Consider the following 21,904-nt stretch of genomic DNA (forward strand, 5'->3'; position numbering starts at 1 on the left):
ACCCCCACCCCCCTGCAGTCAGGGGCACCCACACATGTCCCCCTGCACCCCCACCCCCAGCAGTCAGGGGCACCTGCAAGCAGGCCCCCACACATGTCCCCCAGCACCCCCACCCCCCAGCAGTCAGGGGCACCTGCAAGCAGGCCCCAACACATGTCCCCCAGCACCCCACCCCCCTGCAGTTAGGGGCACCTGCAAGCAGGCCCCCACACATGTCCCCCGGCACCCCCACCCCTCTGCAGTCAGGGGCACCTGCCAGCAGGCCCCCAAACATGTCCCCCAGCACCCTCACCCCCCAGCAGTCAGGGGCACCTGCCAGCAGGCCCCCACACATGTCCCACACATGTCCCCCTGCACCCCCACCCCCCAGCAATCAGGGGCACCTGCCAGCAGGCCTCCACACATGTCCCCCAGCACCCCCACCCCCCAGCAGTCAGGGGCACCTTCCAGCAGGCCCCCACTCATGTCCCACACATGTCCCCCTGCACCCCCACCCCCCAGCAGTCAGGGGCACCTGCCAGCAGGCCCCTACTCATGTCCCACACATGTCCCCCTGCACCCCCACCCCCCAGCAGTCAGGGGCACCTGCCAGCAGGCCCCCACACATGTCCCCCTGCTCCCCCAAACCCCAGCAGTCAGGGGCACCTGCCAGCAGGCCCCCACACATGTCCCCCTGCACCCCCACCCCCCAGCAGTCAGGGGCACCTGCCAGCAGGCCCCCACACATGTCCCCCTGCACCCCCACCCCCCTGCAGTTTGGGGTACCTGCCAGCAGGCCCCCACACATGTCCTCCAGCACCCCACCCCCCAGCGGTCAGGGGCACCAGCCAGCAGGCCCCCACACATGTCCCACACATGTCCCATGCACCCCCACCCCCCAGCAGTCAGGGGCACCTGCCAGCAGACCCCCACACATGTCCCCCAGCACCCCCACCCCCCAGCAGTCAGGGGCACCTGCCAGCAGGCCCCCACTCATGTCCCACACGTGTCCCCCTGCACCCCCACCCCCCAGCAGTCAGGGGCACCTGCCAGCAGGCCCCCACACATGTCCCCCTGCACCCCCACCCCCCAGCAGTCGGGGGCACCTGCCAGCAGACCCCCACACATGTCCCCCAGCACCCCCATCCCCCAGCAGTCAGGGGCACCTGCCAGCAGGCCCCCATACATGTCCCACAGCACCCCCACCCCCCAGCATCAGGGGCACCTGCCAGCAGGCCCCCACACATGTCCCACACATGTCCCCCTGCACCTCCACCCCCCAGCAGTCAGGGGCACCTGCCAGCAGGCCCCCACACATGTCTCCCAGCACCCTCACCCCCCAGCAGTCAGGGGCACCTGCCAGCAGGCCCCCACTCATGTCCCACACATGTTCCCCTGCACCCCCACCCCCCAGCAGTCAGGGGCACCTGCCAGCAGGCCCCCACTCATGTCCCACACATGTCCCCCTGCACCCCCACCCCCCAGCAGTCAGGGGCACCTGCAAGCAGGCCCCCACACATGTCCCCTGGCACCCCCACCCCCCAGCAGTCAGGGGCACCTGCCAGCGGGCCCCAACACATGTCCCCCAGCACCCCCAGCAGTCAGGGGCACCTGCCAGCAGGCCCCCACACATGTCCCACACATGTCCCCCTGCACCCCCATCCCCCAGCAGTCAGTGGCACCTGCCAGCAGGCCCCCACTCATGTCCCACACATGTCCCCCTACACCCTCACCCCCCAGCAGTCAGGGGCACCTGCCAGCAGGCCCACACACATGTCCCCCTGCACCCCCACCCCCCAGCAGTCAGGGGTACCTGCCAGCAGGCCCCCACACATGTCCCCCTGCACCCCCACCCCGCAGCAGTCAGGGGCACCTGCCAGCAGGCCCCCACACATGTCCCCCTGCACCCCCACCCCCCTGCAGTCAGGGGCACCTGCCAGCAGGCCCCCACACATGTCCCCCAGCACCCCCAACCCCCAGCAGTCAGGGGCACCTGCCAGCAGGCCCCCACTCAGGTCCCACACATGTCCCCCTGCACCCCCACCCCCCAGCAGTCAGGGGCACCTGCCAGCAGGCCCCCACACATGTCCCCCTGCACCCCCACCCCCCAGCTGTCAGGGGCACCTGCCAGCAGGCCCCCACAGATGTCCTCCTGCACCCCCACCCCCCAGTAGTCAGGGGCACCTGCCAGCAGGCCCCCACACATGTCCCCTTGCACCCCCACCCCCCAGCAGTCAGGGGCACCTGCCAGCAGGCCCCCACACATTTCCCCCTGCACCCCGACCCCCCAGCAGTCAGGGGCACCTGCCAGCAGGCCCCCACTCATGTCCCACACATGTCCCCGTGCACCCCCACCCCCCAGCAGTCAGGGGCACCTGCCAGCAGGCCCCCACACATGTCCCCCAGCACCCTCACCGCCCAGCAGTCAGGGGCACCTGCCAGCAGGCCCCCACTCATGTCCCACGCATGTGCCCCTGCACCCCCACCCCCCCAGCAGTCAGGGGCACCTGCCAGCAGGCCCCCACACATGTCTCCCAGCACCCTCACCCCCCAGCAGTCAGGGGCACCTGCCAGCAGGCCCCCACTCATGTCCCACACATGTCCCCCTGCACCCCCACCCCCCAGCAGTCAGGGGCACCTGCCAGCAGGCCCCTACTCATGTCCCACACATGTCCCCCTGCAACCGCAACCCCCAGCAGTCAGGGGCACCTGCCAGCAGGCCCCCACTCATGTCCCCCTGCACCCCCACCCCCCAGCAGTCAGGGGCACCTGCAAGCAGGCCCCCACACATGTCCCCCAGCACCCCCACCCCCCAGCAGTCAGGGGAAACTGCAAGCAGGCCCCGACACATGTCCCCCAGCACCCCCACCCCCCTGCAGTCAGGGGCACCTGCAAGCAGGCCCCCACACATGTCCCCCAGCACCCCCAACCCCCAGCAGTCAGGGGCACCTGCCAGCAGGCCCCCACACATGTCCCCCTGCACCCCCACCCCCAGCAGTCAGGGGCACCTGCAAGCAGGCCCCCACACATGTCCCCCAGCACCCCCACCCCCCAGCAGTCAGGGGCACCTGCAAGCACGCCCCAACACATGTCCCCCAGCACCCCCACCCCCCCACCCCCCTGCAGTCAGGGGCACCTACATGCAGGCCCCCACACATGTCCCACGGCACCCCCACCCCCCTGCAGTCAGGGGCACCTGCCAGCAGGCCCCCACACATGTCCCCCAGCACCGCCACCCCCCTGCAGACAGGGGCACCTGCCAGCAGGCCCCCACACATGTCCCCCAGCACCCCCACCCCCCAGCAGTCAGGGGCACCTGTCAGCAGGCCCCCACACATGTCCCCCTGCACCCCCACCCCCCAGCAGTCAGGGGCACCTGCCAGCAGGCCCCCACACATGTCCCACACATGTCCTCCTGCACCCCCCCACCCCCCAGCAGTCAGGGGCACCTGCCAGCAGGCCCCCACACATGTCCCCCAGCACCCCCACCACCCAGCAGTCAGGGGCACCTTCCAGCAGGCCCCCACTCATGTCCCACACATGTCCCCCCTGCACCCCCACCCCCCAGCAGTCAGGTGCACCTGCCAGCAGGCCCCTACTCATGTCCCACACATGTCCCCCTGCACCCCCACCCCCCAGCAGTCAGGGGCACCTGCCAGCAGGCCCCACACATGTCCCCCTGCACCCCCAAACCCCAGCAGTCAGGGGCACCTGCCAGCAGGCCCCCACACATGTCCCCCTGCACCCCCACCCCCCAGCAGTCAGGGGCACCTGCCAGCAGGCCCCACACATGTCCCCAGCACCCCCACCCCCCAGCGGTCAGGGGCACCAGCCAGAAGGCCCCCACACATGTCCCACACATGTCCCCTGCACCCCCACCCCCAAGCAGTCAGGGGCAACTGCCAGCAGACCCCCCACACATGTCCCCAGCACCCGCACCCCCCAGCATCAGGGGCACCTGCCAGCAGGCCCCCACACATGTCCCACACATGTCCCCCTGCACCTCCACCCCCCAGCAGTCAGGGGCACCTGCCAGCAGGCCCCCACACATGTCTCCCAGCACCCTCACCCCCCAGCAGTCAGGGGCACCTGCCAGCAGGCCCCCACTCATGTCCCACACATGTTCCCCTGCACCCCACCCCCCAGCAGTCAGGGGCACCTGCCAGCAGGCCCCCACTCATGTCCCACACATGTCCCCCTGCACCCCCACCCCCCAGCAGTCAGGGGCACCTGCAAGCAGGCCCCCACACATGTCCCCCAGCACCCCCACCCCCCAGCAGTCAGGGGCACCTGTCAGCAGGCCCCCACACATGTCCCCCTGCACCCCCACCCCCCAGCAGTCAGGGGCACCTGCCAGCAGGCCCCCACACATGTCCCACACATGTCCTCCTGCACCCCCACCCCCCAGCAGTCAGGGGCACCTGCCAGCAGGCCCCCACACATGTCCCCCAGCACCCCCACCACCCAGCAGTCAGGGGCACCTTCCAGCAGGCCCCCACTCATGTCCCACACATGTCCCCCTGCACCCCCCCACCCCCCCACCTTCAGGTGCACCTGACCGGAGGCCCTACTCATGTCCCACACATGTCCCCCTGCACCCCCACCCCCCAGCAGTCAGGGGCACCTGCCAGCAGGCCCCACACATGTCCCCCTGCACCCCCAAACCCCAGCAGTCAGGGGGCACCTGCCAGCAGGCCCCCACACATGTCCCCCTGCACCCCCACCCCCAGCAGTCAGGGGCACCTGCCAGCAGGCCCCACACATGTCCCCCAGCACCCCCACCCCCAGCGGTCAGGGGCACCAGCCAGAAGGCCCACACATGTCCCACACATGTCCCCTGCACCCCCACCCCCAAGCAGTCAGGGGCAACTGCCAGCAGACCCCCACACATGTCCCCCAGCACCCGCACCCCCCAGCATCAGGGGCACCTGCCAGCAGGCCCCCACACATGTCCCACACATGTCCCCTGCACCTCCACCCCCCAGCAGTCAGGGGCACCTGCCAGCAGGCCCCCACACATGTCTCCCAGCACCCTCACCCCCCAGCAGTCAGGGGCACCTGCCAGCAGGCCCCCACTCATGTCCCACACATGTTCCCCTGCACCCCACCCCCAGCAGTCAGGGGCACCTGCCAGCAGGCCCCCACTCATGTCCCACACATGTCCCCCTGCACCCCCACCCCCAGCAGTCAGGGGCACCTGCAAGCAGGCCCCACACATGTCCCCTGGCACCCCCACCCCCCAGCAGTCAGGGGCACCTGCCAGCGGGCCCCAACACATGTCCCCCAGCACCCCAGCAGTCAGGGGCACCTGCCAGCAGGCCCCCACACATGTCCCACACATGTCCCCCTGCACCCCCATCCCCCAGCAGTCAGTGGCACCTGCCAGCAGGCCCCCCACTCATGTCCCACACATGTCCCCTACACCCTCACCCCCCAGCAGTCAGGGGCACCTGCCAGCAGGCCCACACACATGTCCCCCTGCACCCCCACCCCCAGCAGTCAGGGGTACCTGCCAGCAGGCCCCCACACATGTCCCCCTGCACCCCCACCCCGCAGCAGTCAGGGGCACCTGCCAGCAGGCCCCCACACATGTCCCCCTGCACCCCCACCCCCCTGCAGTCAGGGGCACCTGCCAGCAGGCCCCCACACATGTCCCCCAGCCACCCCCAACCCCCAGCAGTCAGGGGCACCTGCCAGCAGGCCCCCACTCAGGTCCCACACATGTCCCCCTGCACCCCCACCCCCCAGCAGTCAGGGGCACCTGCCAGCAGGCCCCCACACATGTCCCCCTGCACCCCCACCCCCCAGCTGTCAGGGGCACCTGCCAGCAGGCCCCCACAGATGTCCTCCTGCACCCCCACCCCCCAGTAGTCAGGGGCACCTGCCAGCAGGCCCCCACACATGTCCCCTTGCACCCCACCCCCCAGCAGTCAGGGGCACCTGCCAGCAGGCCCCCACACATTTCCCCCTGCACCCCGACCCCCCAGCAGTCAGGGGCACCTGCCAGCAGGCCCCCACTCATGTCCCACACATGTCCCCGTGCACCCCCACCCCCCAGCAGTCAGGGGCACCTGCCAGCAGGCCCCCACACATGTCCCCCAGCACCCTCACCGCCCAGCAGTCAGGGGCACCTGCCAGCAGGCCCCCACTCATGTCCCACGCATGTGCCCCTGCACCCCCACCCCCCAGCAGTCAAGGGCACCTGCCTGCAGGCCCCCACACATGTCTCCCAGCACCCTCACCTCCCAGCAGTCAGGGGCACCTGCCAGCAGGCCCCCACTCATGTCCCACACATGTCCCCCTGCACCCCCACCCCCCAGCAGTCAGGGGCACCTGCCAGCAGGCCCCTACTCATGTCCCACACATGTCCCCCTGCAACCGCAACCCCCAGCAGTCAGGGGCACCTGCCAGCAGGCCCCCACTCATGTCCCCCTGCACCCCCACCCCCCAGCAGTCAGGGGCACCTGCAAGCAGGCCCCCACACATGTCCCCCAGCACCCCCACCCCCCAGCAGTCAGGGGCACCTGCAAGCAGGCCCCGACACATGTCCCCCAGCACCCCCACCCCCCTGCAGTCAGGGGTACCTGCAAGCAGGCCCCCACACATGTCCCCCAGCACCCCCAACCCCCAGCAGTCAGGGGCACCTGCCAGCAGGCCCCCACACATGTCCCCCTGCACCCCCACCCCCAGCAGTCAGGGGCACCTGCAAGCAGGCCCCCACACATGTCCCCCAGCACCCCCACCCCCCAGCAGTCAGGGGCACCTGCAAGCACGCCCCAACACATGTCCCCCAGCACCCCCACCCCCCCCACCCCCCTGCAGTCAGGGGCACCTACATGCAGGCCCCCACACATGTCCCCCAGCACCCCCAACCCCCAGCAGTCAGGGGCACCTGCCAGCAGGCCCCCACTCAGGTCCCACACATGTCCCCCTGCACCCCCACCCCCCAGCAGTCAGGGGCACCTGCCAGCAGGCCCCCACACATGTCCCCCTGCACCCCCACCCCCCAGCTGTCAGGGGCACCTGCCAGCAGGCCCCCACAGATGTCCTCCTGCACCCCCACCCCCCAGTAGTCAGGGGCACCTGCCAGCAGGCCCCCACACATGTCCCCTTGCACCCCCACCCCCCAGCAGTCAGGGGCACCTGCCAGCAGGCCCCCACACATTTCCCCCTGCACCCCGACCCCCCAGCAGTCAGGGGCACCTGCCAGCAGGCCCCCACTCATGTCCCACACATGTCCCCGTGCACCCCCACCCCCCAGCAGTCAGGGGCACCTGCCAGCAGGCCCCCACACATGTCCCCCAGCACCCTCACCGCCCAGCAGTCAGGGGCACCTGCCAGCAGGCCCCCACTCATGTCCCACGCATGTGCCCCTGCACCCCCACCCCCCAGCAGTCAGGGGCACCTGCCAGCAGGCCCCCACACATGTCTCCCAGCACCCTCACCTCCCAGCAGTCAGGGGCACCTGCCAGCAGGCCCCCACTCATGTCCCACACATGTCCCCCTGCACCCCCACCCCCCAGCAGTCAGGGGCACCTGCCAGCAGGCCCCTACTCATGTCCCACACATGTCCCCCTGCAACCGCAACCCCCAGCAGTCAGGGGCACCTGCCAGCAGGCCCCCACTCATGTCCCCCTGCACCCCCACCCCCCAGCAGTCAGGGGCACCTGCAAGCAGGCCCCCACACATGTCCCCCAGCACCCCCACCCCCCAGCAGTCAGGGGCACCTGCAAGCAGGCCCCGACACATGTCCCCCAGCACCCCCACCCCCCTGCAGTCAGGGGCACCTGCAAGCAGGCCCCCACACATGTCCCCCAGCACCCCCAACCCCCAGCAGTCAGGGGCACCTGCCAGCAGGCCCCCACACATGTCCCCCTGCACCCCCACCCCCAGCAGTCAGGGGCACCTGCAAGCAGGCCCCCACACATGTCCCCCAGCACCCCCACCCCCCAGCAGTCAGGGGCACCTGCAAGCACGCCCCAACACATGTCCCCCAGCACCCCCACCCCCCCCACCCCCTGCAGTCAGGGGCACCTACATGCAGGCCCCCACACATGTCCCACGGCACCCCCACCCCCCTGCAGTCAGGGGCACCTGCCAGCAGGCCCCCACACATGTCCCCCAGCACCGCCACCCCCCTGCAGACAGGGGCACCTGCCAGCAGGCCCCCACACATGTCCCCCAGCACCCCCACCCCCCAGCAGTCAGGGGCACCTGTCAGCAGGCCCCCACACATGTCCCCCTGCACCCCCACCCCCCAGCAGTCAGGGGCACCTGCCAGCAGGCCCCCACACATGTCCCACACATGTCCTCCTGCACCCCCACCCCCCAGCAGTCAGGGGCACCTGCCAGCAGGCCCCCACACATGTCCCCCAGCACCCCCACCACCCAGCAGTCAGGGGCACCTTCCAGCAGGCCCCCACTCATGTCCCACACATGTCCCCCTGCACCCCCACCCCCCAGCAGTCAGGTGCACCTGCCAGCAGGCCCCTACTCATGTCCCACACATGTCCCCCTGCACCCCCACCCCCCAGCAGTCAGGGGCACCTGCCAGCAGGCCCCACACATGTCCCCCTGCACCCCCAAACCCCAGCAGTCAGGGGCACCTGCCAGCAGGCCCCCACACATGTCCCCCTGCACCCCCACCCCCCAGCAGTCAGGGGCACCTGCCAGCAGGCCCCACACATGTCCCCCAGCACCCCCACCCCCCAGCGGTCAGGGGCACCAGCCAGCAGGCCCCCACACATGTCCCCTGCACCCCCACCCCCCAGCAGTCAGGGGCACCTGCCAGCAGACCCCCACACATGTCCCCCAGCACCCCCACCCCCCAGCAGTCAGGGGCACCTGCCAGCAGGCCCTCACTCATGTCCCACACGTGTCCCCCTGCACCCCCACAACCCAGCAGTCAGGGGCACCTGTCAGCAGGCCCCCACACATGTCCCCCAGCACCCCCAACCCCCCATCAGTCAGGGGCACCTGCCAGCAGTACCCCACACATGTCCCCCAGCACCCCCACCCCCCAGCATCAGGGGTACCTGCCAGCAGGCCCCCACACATGTCCCACACATGTCCCCCTGCACCTCCACCCCCCAGCAGTCAGGGGCACCTGCCAGCTGGCCCCCACACATGTCTCCCAGCACCCTCACCCCCCAGCAGTAAGGGGCACCTGCCAGCAGGCCCCCACTCATGCCCCACACATGTCCCCCTGCACCCCCACCCCCCAGCAGTCAGGGGCACCTGCCAGCAAGCCCCCACTCATGTCCCACACATGTCCCCCTGCACCCCCACCCCCCAGCAGTCAGGGGCACCTGCCAGCAGGCCCACACATGTCCCCCAGCACCCCCACCCCCCAGAAGTCAGGAGCCCCTGCCAGCAGGCCCCCACACATGTCCCCCAGCACCTCCACCCCCCAGCAGTCAGGGGCACCTGCCAGCAGGCCCCCACACATGTCTCCCAGCACCCTCACCCCCCAGCAGTCAGGGGCACCTGCCAGCAGGCCCCCACTCATGTCCCACACATGTTCCCCTGCACCCCTACCCCCCAGCAGTCAGGGGCACCTGCCAGCAGGCCCCCACTCATGTCCCACACATGTCCCCCTGCACCCCCACCCCCCAGCAGTCAGGGGCACCTGCAAGCAGGCCCCCACACATGTCCCCTGGCACCCCCACCCCCCAGCAGTCAGGGGCACCTGCCAGCGGGCCCCAACACATGTCCCCCAGCACCCCCAGCAGTCAGGGGCACCTGCCAGCAGGCCCCCACACATGTCCCACACATGTCCCCCTGGACCCCCATCCCCCAGCAGTCAGGGGCACCTGCCAGCAGGCCCCCACTCATGTCCCACACATGTCCCCCTACACCCTTACCCCCCAGCAGTCAGGGGCACCTGCCAGCAGGCCCCCACACATGTCCCCCTGCACCCCCACCCCCCAGCAGTCAGGGGTACCTGCCAGCAGGCCCCCACACATGTCCCCCTGCACCCCCACCCCGCAGCAGTCAGGGGCACCTGCCAGCAGGCCCCCACACATGTCCCCCTGCACCCCCACCCCCCTGCAGTCAGGGGCACCTGCCAGCAGGCCCCCACACATGTCCCCCAGCACCCCCACCCCCCAGCAGTCAGGGGCACCTGCCAGCAGGCCCCCACACAAGTCCCCCAGCACCCCCACCCCCCAGCAGTCAGGGGCACCTGCCAGCAGGCCCCCACTCAGGTCCCACACATGTCCCCCTGCACCCCCACCCCCCAGCAGTCAGGGGCACCTGCCAGCAGGCCCCCACACCTGTCCCCTGCACCCCCACCCCCCAGCTGTCAGGGGCACCTGCCAGCAGGCCCCCACAGATGTCCTCCTGCACCCCCACCCCCCAGTAGTCAGGGGCACCTGCCAGCAGGCCCCCACACATGTCCCTTGCACCCCCACCCCCCAGCAGTCAGGGGCACCTGCCAGCAGGCCCCCACACATTTCCCCCTGCACCCCGACCCCCCAGCAGTCAGGGGCACCTGCCAGCAGGCCCCCACTCATGTCCCACACATGTCCCCGTGCACCCCCACCCCCCAGCAGTCAGGGGCACCTGCCAGCAGGCCCCCACACATGTCCCCCAGCACCCTCACCCCCCAGCAGTCAGGGGCACCTGCCAGCAGGCCCCCACTCATGTCCCACGCATGTGCCCCTGCACCCCCACCCCCCAGCAGTCAGGGGCACCTGCCAGCAAGCCCCCACTCATGTCCCACACATGTCCCCCTGCACCCCCACCCCCCAGCAGTCAGGGGCACCTGCCAGCAGGCCCACACATGTCCCCCAGCACCCCCACCACCCAGAAGTCAGGGGCCCCTGCCAGCAGGCCCCCACACATGTCCCCCAGCACCTCCACCCCCCAGCAGTCAGGGGCACCTGCCAGCAGGCCCCCACACATGTCTCCCAGCACCCTCACCCCCCAGCAGTCAGGGGCACCTGCCAGCAGGCCCCCACTCATGTCCCACACATGTTCCCCTGCACCCCTACCCCCCAGCAGTCAGGGGCACCTGCCAGCAGGCCCCCACTCATGTCCCACACATGTCCCCCTGCACCCCCACCCCCCAGCAGTCAGGGGCACCTGCAAGCAGGCCCCCACACATGTCCCCTGGCACCCCCACCCCCCAGCAGTCAGGGGCACCTGCCAGCGGGCCCCAACACATGTCCCCCAGCACCCCCAGCAGTCAGGGGCACCTGCCAGCAGGCCCCCACACATGTCCCACACATGTCCCCCTGCACCCCCATCCCCCAGCAGTCAGGGGCACCTGCCAGCAGGCCCCCACTCATGTCCCACACATGTCCCCCTACACCCTCACCCCCCAGCAGTCGGGGGCACCTGCCAGCAGGCCCCCACACATGTCCCCCTGCACCCCCAGCCCCCAGCAGTCAGGGGTACCTGCCAGCAGGCCCCCACACATGTCCCCCTGCACCCCCACCCCGCAGCAGTCAGGGGCACCTGCCAGCAGGCCCCCACACATGTCCCCCTGCACCCCCACCCCCCTGCAGTCAGGGGCACCTGCCAGCAGGCCCCCACACATGTCCCCCAGCACCCCCACCCCCCAGCAGTCAGGGGCACCTGCCAGCAGGCCCCCACACAAGTCCCCCAGCACCCCCACCCCCCAGCAGTCAGGGGCACCTGCCAGCAGGCCCCCACTCAGGTCCCACACATGTCCCCCTGCACCCCCACCCCCCAGCAGTCAGGGGCACCTGCCAGCAGGCCCCCACACCTGTCCCCCTGCACCCCCACCCCCCAGCTGTCAGGGGCACCTGCCAGCAGGCCCCCACAGATGTCCTCCTGCACCCCCACCCCCCAGTAGTCAGGGGCACCTGCCAGCAGGCCCCCACACATGTCCCCTTGCACCCCCACCCCCCAGCAGTCAGGGGCACCTGCCAGCAGGCCCCCACACATTTCCCCCTGCACCCCGACCCCCCAGCAGTCAGGGGCACCTGCCAGCAGGCCCCCACTCATGTCCCACACATGTCCCCGTGCACCCCCACCCCCCAGCAGTCAGGGGCACCTGCCAGCAGGCCCCCACACATGTCCCCCAGCACCCTCACCCCCCAGCAGTCAGGGGCACCTGCCAGCAGGCCCCCACTCATGTCCCACGCATGTGCCCCTGCACCCCCACCCCCCAGCAGTCAGGGGCACCTGCCAGCAGGCCCCCACACATGTCTCCCAGCACCCTCACCCCCCAGCAGTCAGGGGCACCTGCCAGCAGGCCCCCACTCATGTCCCACACATGTCCCCCTGCACCCCCACCCCCCAGCAGTCAGGGGCACCTGCCAGCAGGCCCCTACTCATGTCCCACACATGTCCCCCTGCAACCGCAACCCCCAGCAGTCAGCGGCACCTGCCAGCAGGCCCCCACTCATGTCCCCCTGCACTCCCACCCCCCAGCAGTCAGGGGCACCTGCAAGCAGGCCCCCACACATGTCCCCCAGCACCCCCACCCCCCAGCAGTCAGGGGCACCTGCAAGCAGGCCCCGACACATGTCCCCCAGCACCCCCACCCCCCTGCAGTCAGGGGCACCTGCAAGCAGGCCCCCACACATGTCCCCCAGGACCCACAACCCCCAGCAGTCAGGGGCACCTGCCAGCAGGCCCCCACTAATGTCCCCCTGCACCGCCACCCCCAGCAGTCAGGGGCACCTGCAAGCAGGCCCCCACACATGTCCCCCAGCACCCCCACCCCCCAGCAGTCAGGGGCACCTGCAAGCAGGCCCCCACACATGTCCCCCAGCACCCCCACCCCCCTGCAGTCAGGGCCACCTGCAAGCAGGCCCCCACACATGTCCCCCAGCACCCCCAACCCCCAGCAGTCAGGGGCACCTGCCAGCAGGCCCCCACACATGTCCCCCTGCACCCCCACCCCCAGCAGTCAGGGGCACCTGCAAGCAGGCCCCCACACATGTCCCCCAGCACCCCCACCCCCCAGCTGTCAGGGGCACCTGCCAGCAGGCCCCCACACATGTCCCCCAGCACCCCCACCCCCCAGCAGTCAGGGACACCTTCCAGCAGGCCCCCACTCATGTCCCACACATGTCCCCCTGCACCCCCACCCCCCAGCAGTCAGGTGCACCTGCCAGCAGGCCCCTACTCATGTCCCACACATGTCCCCCTGCACCCCCACCCCCCAGCAGTCAGGGGCACCCACCAGCAGGCCCCACACATGTCCCCCTGCACCCCCAAACCCCAGCAGACAGGGGCACCTGCCAGCAGGCCCCCACACATGTCCCCCTGCACCCCCACCCCCCAGCAGTCAGGGGCACCTGCCAGCAGGCCCCCACACATGTCCCCCAGCACCCCCAACCCCCTGCAGTTAGGGGTACCTGCCAGCAGGCCCACACACATGTCTCCCAGCACCCCCACCCCCCAGCGGTCAGGGGCACCAGCCAGCAGGCCCCCACACATGTCCCCTGCACCCCCACCCCCCAGCAGTCAGGGGCACCTGCCAGCAGACCCCCACACATGTCCCCCAGCACCCCCACCCCCCAGCAGTCAGGGGCACCTGCCAGCAGGCCCCCACTCATGTCCCACACGTATCCCCCTGCACCCCCACAACCCAGCAGTCAGGGGCACCTGTCAGCAGGCCCCCACACATGTCCCCCTGCACCCCCACCCCCCAGCAGTCAGGGGCACCTGCCAGCAGGCCCCCACACATGTCCCCCAGCACCCCCACCCCCCAGCAGTCAGGGGCACCTGCCAGCAGGCCCCCACACATGTCCCCCAGCACCCCCACCCGCCAGCATCAGGGGCACCTGCCAGCAGGCCCCCACACATGTCCCACACATGTCCCCCTGCACCTCCCCCCCCAGCAGTCAGGGGCACCTGCCAGCTGGCCCCCACACATGTCTCCCAGCACCCTCACCCCCCAGCAGTCAGGGGCACCTGCCAGCAGGCCCCCACTCATGCCCCACACATGTCCCCCTGCACCCCCACCCCCCAGCAGTCAGGGGCACCTGCCAGCAGGCCCCCACTCATGTCCCACACATGTCCCCCTGCACCCCCACCCCCCAGCAGTCAGGGGCACCTGCCAGCAGGCCCACACATGTCCCCCAGCACCCCCACCCCCCAGAAGTCAGGGGCCCCTGCCAGCAGGCCCCCACACATGTCCCCCAGCAGTCAGGGGCACCTACCAGCAGGCCCCCACACATGTCCCCCTGCACCCCCACCCCCCAGAAGTCAGGGGCACCTGCCAGCAGGCCCCCACACATGTCCCCCAGCACCCCCACCCCCCAGCAGTCAGGGGCACCTGCCAGCAGGCCCCCACACATGTCCCCCTGCACCCCCACCCCCCAGAAGTCAGGGGCACCTGCCAGCAGGCCCCCACACATGTCCCCCAGCACCCCCACCCCCCAGCAGTCAGGGGCACCTGCCAGCAGGCCCCCACACATGTCCCACACATGTCCCCCTGCACCCCCACCCCCCAGCAGTCAGGGGCACCTGCCAGCAGGCCCCCACACATGTCCCCCAGCACCCCCACCCCCTAGAAGTCAGGGGCACCTGTCAGCAGGCCCCCATGCATGTCCCACACATGTCCCCCTGCACCCCCACACTTCAGCAGTCAGGGGCACCTGCCAGCAGGCCCCCACACATGTCCCCCAGCACCCCCACCCCCCAGCAGTCAGGGGCACCTGCCAGCAGGCCCCCACACATGTTCCCCTGCACCCCCACCCCCCAGCAGTCAGGGGCACCTGCCATCAGGCCCCCACACATGTTCCCCTGCACCCCCACCCCCCAGCAATCAGGGGCACCTGCCAGCAGGCCCCCACACATATCCCCCTATACCCCCACCCCCCAGCAGTCAGGGGCACCTGCAAGCAGGCCCCCACACATGTCCCCCAGCACCCCCACACCCCAGCAGTCAGGGGCACCTGCCAGCAGGCCCCCACACATGTTCCCCTGCACCCCCAACCCCCAGCAGTCAGGGGCACCTGCAAGCAGGCCCCCACACATGTCCCCCAGCACCCCCACCCCCCAGCAGTCAGGGGCACCTGCCAGCAGGCCCCCACACATGCCCCCCAGTACCCCCAACCCCCAGCAGTCACCGGCACCTGCCAGCAGGCCCCCATACATGTCCCACACATGTCCCCCTGCACCCCCACCCCCCAGCAGTCAGGGGCACCTGCCAGCAGGCCTCCACACATGTCCCTCAGCACCCCCACCCCCCAGCAGTTAGGGGCACCTGCCAGCAGGCCCCCACTCATGTCCCACACATGTCCCCCTGCACCCCCACCCTTCAGCAGTCAGGGGCACCTGCCAGCAGGCCCCCACTCATGTCCCACGCATGTCCCTCTGCACCCCCACCCCCCAGCAGTCAGGGGCACCTGCCAGCAGGCCCCCACACATGTCCCCCTGCACCCCCACCCCCCAGCAGTCAGGGGCACCTGCCAGCAGGCCCCCACACATGTCCCCCTGCACCCCCACCCCCCAGCAGTCAGGGGCACCTGCTAGCAGGCCCCCACACATGTCCCCCAGCACCCCCACCCCCCAGCAGTCAGGGGCACCTGCCAGCAGGCCCCACTCATGTCCCACACATGTCCCTCTGCACCCCCACCCCCCAGCAGTCAGAGGCACCTGCCAGAAGGCCCCCACACATGTCCCCCTGCACTCCCACCCCCCAGCAGTCAGGGGAACCTGCCAGCAGGCCCCCACACATGTCCCCCTGCACCCCCACCCCCCAGCAGTTAGGGGCACCTGCAAGCAGGCCCCCACACATGTCTCCCAGCACCCCCACCCCCCAGCAGTCAGGGACACCTGCCAGCAGGCCCCCACACACGTCCCCTAGCACCCCCACCCACCAGCAGTCAGGGGCACCTGCCAGCAGGCCCCCACACATGTCCCAACCATGTCCCCCTGCACCCCCACCCCCCAGCAGTCAGGGGCAATTGCCAGCAGGCCCCCACACATGTTCCCCTGCACCCCCACCCCCCAGCAGTCAGGGGCACCTGCCAGCAGGCCCCCACACATGTCCCCCTGCACCCCCACCCCCCAGCAGTCAGGGGCACCTGCAAGCAGGCCCCCACACTTGTCCCCCAGCACCCCCACCCCCCAGCAGTCAGGGGCACCTGCCAGCAGGCCCCCACACATGTCCCCCAGCACCCCCAACCCCCAGCAGTCAGGGGCACCTGCCAGCAGACCCCCACACATGTCCCCCAGTACCCCCACCCCCCAGCAGTCAGGGGCATCTGCCAGCAGGCCCCCACTCATGTCCCACACATGTCCCTCTGCACCCCAGCCTTCAGCAGTCAGGGGCACCTGCCAGCAGACCCCCACACATGTCCCCCAGTACCCCCACCCCCCAGCAGTCAGGGGCATCTGCCAGCAGGCCCCCACTCATGTCCCACACATGTCCCTCTGCACCCCAGCCTTCAGCAGTCAGGGGCACCTGCCAGCAGGCCCCCACTCATGTCCCACACATGTCCCTCTGCACCCCCACCCCCCAGCAGTCAGGGGCACCTGCCAGCAGGCCCCACACATGTCCCCCTGCACCCCCACCCCCCAGCAGTCAGGGGCACCTGCCAGCAGGACCCCACACATGTCCCCCTGCACCCCCACCCCCCAGCAGTCAGGGGCACCTGCAAGCAGGCCCCCACACATGTCCCCCAGCGCCCCCACCCCCCAGCAGTCAGGGGCACCTGCCAGCAGGCCCCCACACATGTCCCCCAGCACCCCCAACCCCCAGCAGTCAGGGGCACCTGCCAGCAGGCCCCCACACATTTCGCACACATGTCCCCCTGCACCCCCACCCCCCAGCAGTCAGGGGCACCTGCCAGCAGGCCCCCACACATGTCCCCTAGCACCCCCACCCCCAACAGTCAGGGGCACCTGCCAGCAGGCCCCAACTCAGGTCCCACACATGTCCCCCTGCACCCCCACCCCCCAGCAGTCAGGGGCACCTGCCAGCAGGCCCCCACGCATGTCCCACACATGTCCCTCTGCACCCCCAACCCCCCAGCAGTCAGGGGCACCTGCCAGCAGGCCCCCACACATGTCACCCTGCACCCCCACTCCCCAGCAGTCAGGGGCACCTGCAAGCAGGCCCCCACACATGTCCCCCTGCACCCCCACCCCCCCAGCAGTCAGGGGCACCTGCCAGCAGGCCCCCACACATGTCCCACACATGTCCCCCAGCACCCCCAACCCCCAGCAGTCAGGGGCACCTGCCAGCAGGCCCCCACACATGTCCCACACATGTCCCCCTGCACCCCCACCCCCCAGCAGTCAGGGGCACCTGCCAGCAGGCCCCCACACATGTTCCCCAGCACCCCCACCCCCCCAGCAGTCAGGGGCACCTGCCAGCAGGCTCCCACTCATGTCCCACACATGTCCCCCTGCACCCCCACCCCCCAGCAGTCAGGGGCACCTGCCAGCAGGCCCCCACTCATGTCCCACACATGTCCCTCTGCACCCCCACCCCCCAGCAGTCAGGGGCACCTGCCAGCAGGCCCCCACACATGTCCCCCTGCACCCCCAACCCCCAGCAGTCAGGGGCACCTGCAAGCAGGCCCCCACACATGTCCCCCAGCACCCCCAACCCCCAGCAGTCAGGGGCACCTGCCAGCAGGCCCCCACACATGTCCCCCAGCACCCCCACCCACCAGCAGTCAGGGGCATCTGCCAGCAGGCCCCCACTCATGTCCCACACATGTCCCTTTGCACCCCCAGCCTTCAGCAGTCAGGGGCACCTGCCAGCAGGCCCCCACTCATGTCCCACACATGTCCCTCTGCACCCCCACCCCGCAGCAGTCAGGGGCACCTGCCAGCAGGCCCCCACACATGTCCCCCAGCACCCCCAACCCCCAGCAGTCAGGGGCACCTGCCAGCAGGCCCCCACACATGTCCCCCTGCACCCCCACCCCCCAGCAGTCAGGGGCACCTGCCAGCAGGCCCCCACACATGTCCCCCAGCACCCCCACCCCCAGCAGTCAGGGGCACCTGCCAACAGGCCCCCACACATGTCCCACACATGTCCCCCTGCACCCCACCCCCCAGCAGTCAGGGGCACCTGCCAGCAGGCCCCCACACATGTCCCCCAGCACCCCCACCCCCAGCAGTCAGGGGCACCTGCCAGCAGGCCCCCACTCATGTCCCACACATGTCCCCCTGCACCCCCACCCCCCAGCAGTCAGGGGCACCTGCCAGCAGGCCCCCACGCATGTCCCACACATGTCCCTCTGCACCCCCACCCCCCAGCAGTCAGGGGCACCTGCCAGCAGGCCCCCACACATGTCCCCCTGCACCCCCACCCCCCAGCAGTCAGGGGCACCTGCCAGCAGGCCCCCACACATGTCCCCCTGCACCCCCACCCCCCAGCAGTCAGGGGCACCTGCAAGCAGGCCCCCACACATGTCCCCCTGCACCCCCACCCCCCAGCAGTCAGGGGCACCTGCCAGCAGGCCCCCACACATGTCCCACACATGTCCCCCAGCACCCCCAACCCCCAGCAGTCAGGGGCACCTGCCAGCAGGCCCCCACACATGTCCCACACATGTCCCCCTGCACCCCCACCCCCCAGCAGTCAGGGGCACCTGCCAGCAGGCCCCCACACATGTCCCCCAGCACCCCCACCCCCCAGCAGTCAGGGGCACCTGCCAGCAGGCCCCCACTCATGTCCCACACATGTCCCCCTGCACCCCCACCCCCCAGCAGTCAGGGGCACCTGCCAGCAGGCCCCCACTCATGTCCCACACATGTCCCTCTGCACCCCCACCCCCCAGCAGTCAGGGGCACCTGCCAGCAGGCCCCCACACATGTCCCCCTGCACCCCCAACCCCCAGCAGTCAGGGGCACCTGCAAGCAGGCCCCCACACATGTCCCCCAGCACCCCCAACCCCCAGCAGTCAGGGGCACCTGCCAGCAGGCCCCCACACATGTCCCCCAGCACCCCCACCCACCAGCAGTCAGGGGCACCTGCCAGTAGGCCCCCACACATGTCCCACACATGTCCCCCTGCACCCCCACCCCCAGCAGTCAGGGGCACCTGCCAGCAGGCCCCCACACATGTGCCCCAGCACCCCAACCCCCTTGCAGTCAGGGCCACCTGCCAGCAGGCCCCCACACATGTCCCCCATCACCCCCACCCCCCAGAAGTCAGGGGCACCTGCCAGCAGGCCCCCACTCATGTCCCACACATGTCCCCCTGCACCCCCACCCCCCTATCTTTGACAGGCATCTGCCAGTAGGCCCAGACACATGTCCCCCAGCCAACACGTCATCACAATCCAGATCCCTGGCTCTTATGGCCACACAAATCCCACCCACAGCACCCCAGTCCAAACATCCAACCAAGCTTTACATCCACTCCAAATTGAAATCCCCATTACATGATAGATCACAATTAAGCAGTATGCGCATGAGTACAAGTCTGTCCGACCCACACAATGGCAACACTTGACTGAGAAAACCCACATTGTGACATGCATGAAACCAATGAGAGAAGACCACACATTGAAGTAAGAAACAAAAATGTAATCAAGTCAAAATGAAGGGAATGAAATAAAAACACACAAGAATGCCAATAACAATGAAAATGCAGCATGTCCCAAAAAATGATAAATAAAAAAAATGAGAATCCAAATTAATCCAAATGAAAATGTTTCCAAAGTCACCGTCCAACAAAGTAAATCCAAAGGGAAAGAAAAGCGAAATATCCATTGCTCCATGGTGAAGAAAAATAAAGATGAAGGAGAAAAATCCACTGTAAAACTATGTACAAATAGCAAATCCAGAGTCCATGAGCCCAACGACATAAATGAAACCTACAATGAAACCTACCTAATTACTAACTATATACAAAAATGTGGGGCATAGTCCATGCGGCCCAAATGAAAGAAAAAAGAAATGAAACTTGTTAGGCGGAAACCTGTGCAGTTCCCTCTGGGACCACTGCAAAAGATTTAGGACTACAGGTGTTTGGCAGTAAACACACTTGGTAGCAGTCTGTACCACACAGATTCACTTGGTAGCTGTGGATGAGCAGTCAGACTTCCCTCAAGAAGAGTTAGGCAGTATGTGGAGTATACAATATAGGGCAATCTACACAGTAGAACAAGCAAACACGGAACAAGGCTTCGGTGTAAAGATATAAAGGTATTTATTTATAACAACACATCTATAGAAAACACTCTGGCACAAACAACTTCAATCACAATTACTATACGAAAAAAATATCAATCCCCTAACAATAGTTCGACAAGTCTAGGTTCACCGGCATCACTTATTTGCAGACAGAGGTGTATGCTTTAACCTAGATGGCACTCTAGTATTCGTTAGGACGGGAGAGAAAAATAAAGCGGGTTATGAAATCAACTCGGTACCAATACTTTACGGACAAATGCAAGGCAAGTAAGGCAGGGTCTACTGCAGATCACAAAGTTCAGAGGCCAGGTCCACTCGTAAAGAGGCAAGGCGATATGTCCCAAAAAGTGTCTCAGTGGAAATGCGCTTCGAGTCTTTATCGCAAATTGTTATGGAAAGATTGGACCAGTTCAGAACAACACGTTAAAGAAAGCTTGGAGGCGACCCAATGGAAAGGCGAGGATTAAGACACCTCACTCTATCCGCAGAAAGGGAAGCCAGGCGGACACGGTACCTTGTTTGTGGAGAGACAGCTCCGGTGGGGGCAGTTGTTCCTGGTGGTGGATGCACGTCGGGTCTTTGCCAAGAGTAGAGATGATCTCATCGTCGAAGAAAAGTGAAGTCCGGTACACCACCAGGCAAGAGACCAGCCGCGGAGTGCTCCGTCACAAGGCACCACCTTTTGGTCGCCGTACAGGGGTAGTGGCTATCCGGTTGCCGAGGTGCTCTGCACGGGCAATTCGACCACTGTGTCCTGGAGCGAAGAAAAAGCAAATGGGACTGGTTGTTCCCACCAGTCAGGGGAAGAGACTCTCCGGCAGGGAGATCTCCTCTGTCGTCAGGAAGTGGTGAGTCGGTTCTGCAGGGCTCCACCGGAGGTGTCGTCGTTGCAGGTCGGCTCAGCTTTAACCTCGTCGGATTCTTAGGTCCTGTGGCGACTTCTGAAGATCCAGTCCCAAAAGCCCTGCTTTTATGCAGAAAACCCCCATTCATTCAGCCTAGCTGTCAATCAAAACACGCAAAGTGGTGAGCGGGGTGGCTCACCACTTGAGCCAATCACACCAGAGTGCGACTGGAGTTGGCAAGGCAACTCAGTCCAGGGTGCCTAAACCCCCTCCCACACCCCTGTGGTAACCCAGACAGAATGGCACCACTTTGGAGGGTCTCTGTACAGAAGCCCGCCAAAGTGGAACAAAGGGCTCAACCTTTGGTTTAGGAGTCACAGAGACGAACACAGACGCCATTTTAAAAACCGAGTTCTGGCAGAAAATACCATCCGATAGACTTATTTAAGATAAGTAAACCGGTGGTATGTTAGAGATTAACGAGGAAAAGTATTAACCTCCAACAATGGGAAGAATCCCATAGGGTTATATTCGGGGTCGAATATAACAAGTAGTTTCCACTGCCACCAGCCAAAACTCGACAAGGGGGGAAGGGACAGTGCCCCCTCGAATAACAGACCCAGGAGTAATCGAATTACCCCTACTAGTACGTCCACAATAGGATGGTTTGTACTAGTTCTGTTAGTAAATTTAGGTCTAGTAAAGCCAATGGTGACTTTACATGCCCGGGGAGCAGTAGTCAGTCCCCGGGTATGGAGTCTATGATGGAGGTCCGCTAGGACGCCCCAGTGCTATGGCACGGAGGGTGCGTTGTAACACACATAGAAAAACATATGAGACCCTATGGAGTAAAAGACCCCATAGCCCATAGAACACATTGACATTCAAAGGAATTAACCACATTCATGTCCAAGAGTGGGAGAAAAAGAGTCTCACTCTTAGCAGGATGAAAAAAACAAACTCCAGAAATCCAGCAAAGCTGCTGGGGGACTCAC

The 21,904-nt window shown here is 67.5% G+C and overlaps 1 long non-coding RNA gene across 1 annotated transcript in view; it reads right to left on the reverse strand.

Moving 5' to 3' along the window:
• LOC138467141 (uncharacterized) overlaps nt 1-21,904 on the reverse strand; it is a 76,635-nt gene that overhangs the window by 28,070 nt on the left and 26,661 nt on the right. The gene's annotated exons all lie outside the window — the stretch shown is intronic.

This window comes from Ambystoma mexicanum, chromosome 4q (genome assembly GCF_040938575.1).
Source record: "Ambystoma mexicanum isolate Mex_15411 chromosome 4q, UKY_AmexF1_1, whole genome shotgun sequence".
NCBI lineage: Eukaryota > Metazoa > Chordata > Amphibia > Caudata > Ambystomatidae > Ambystoma > Ambystoma mexicanum.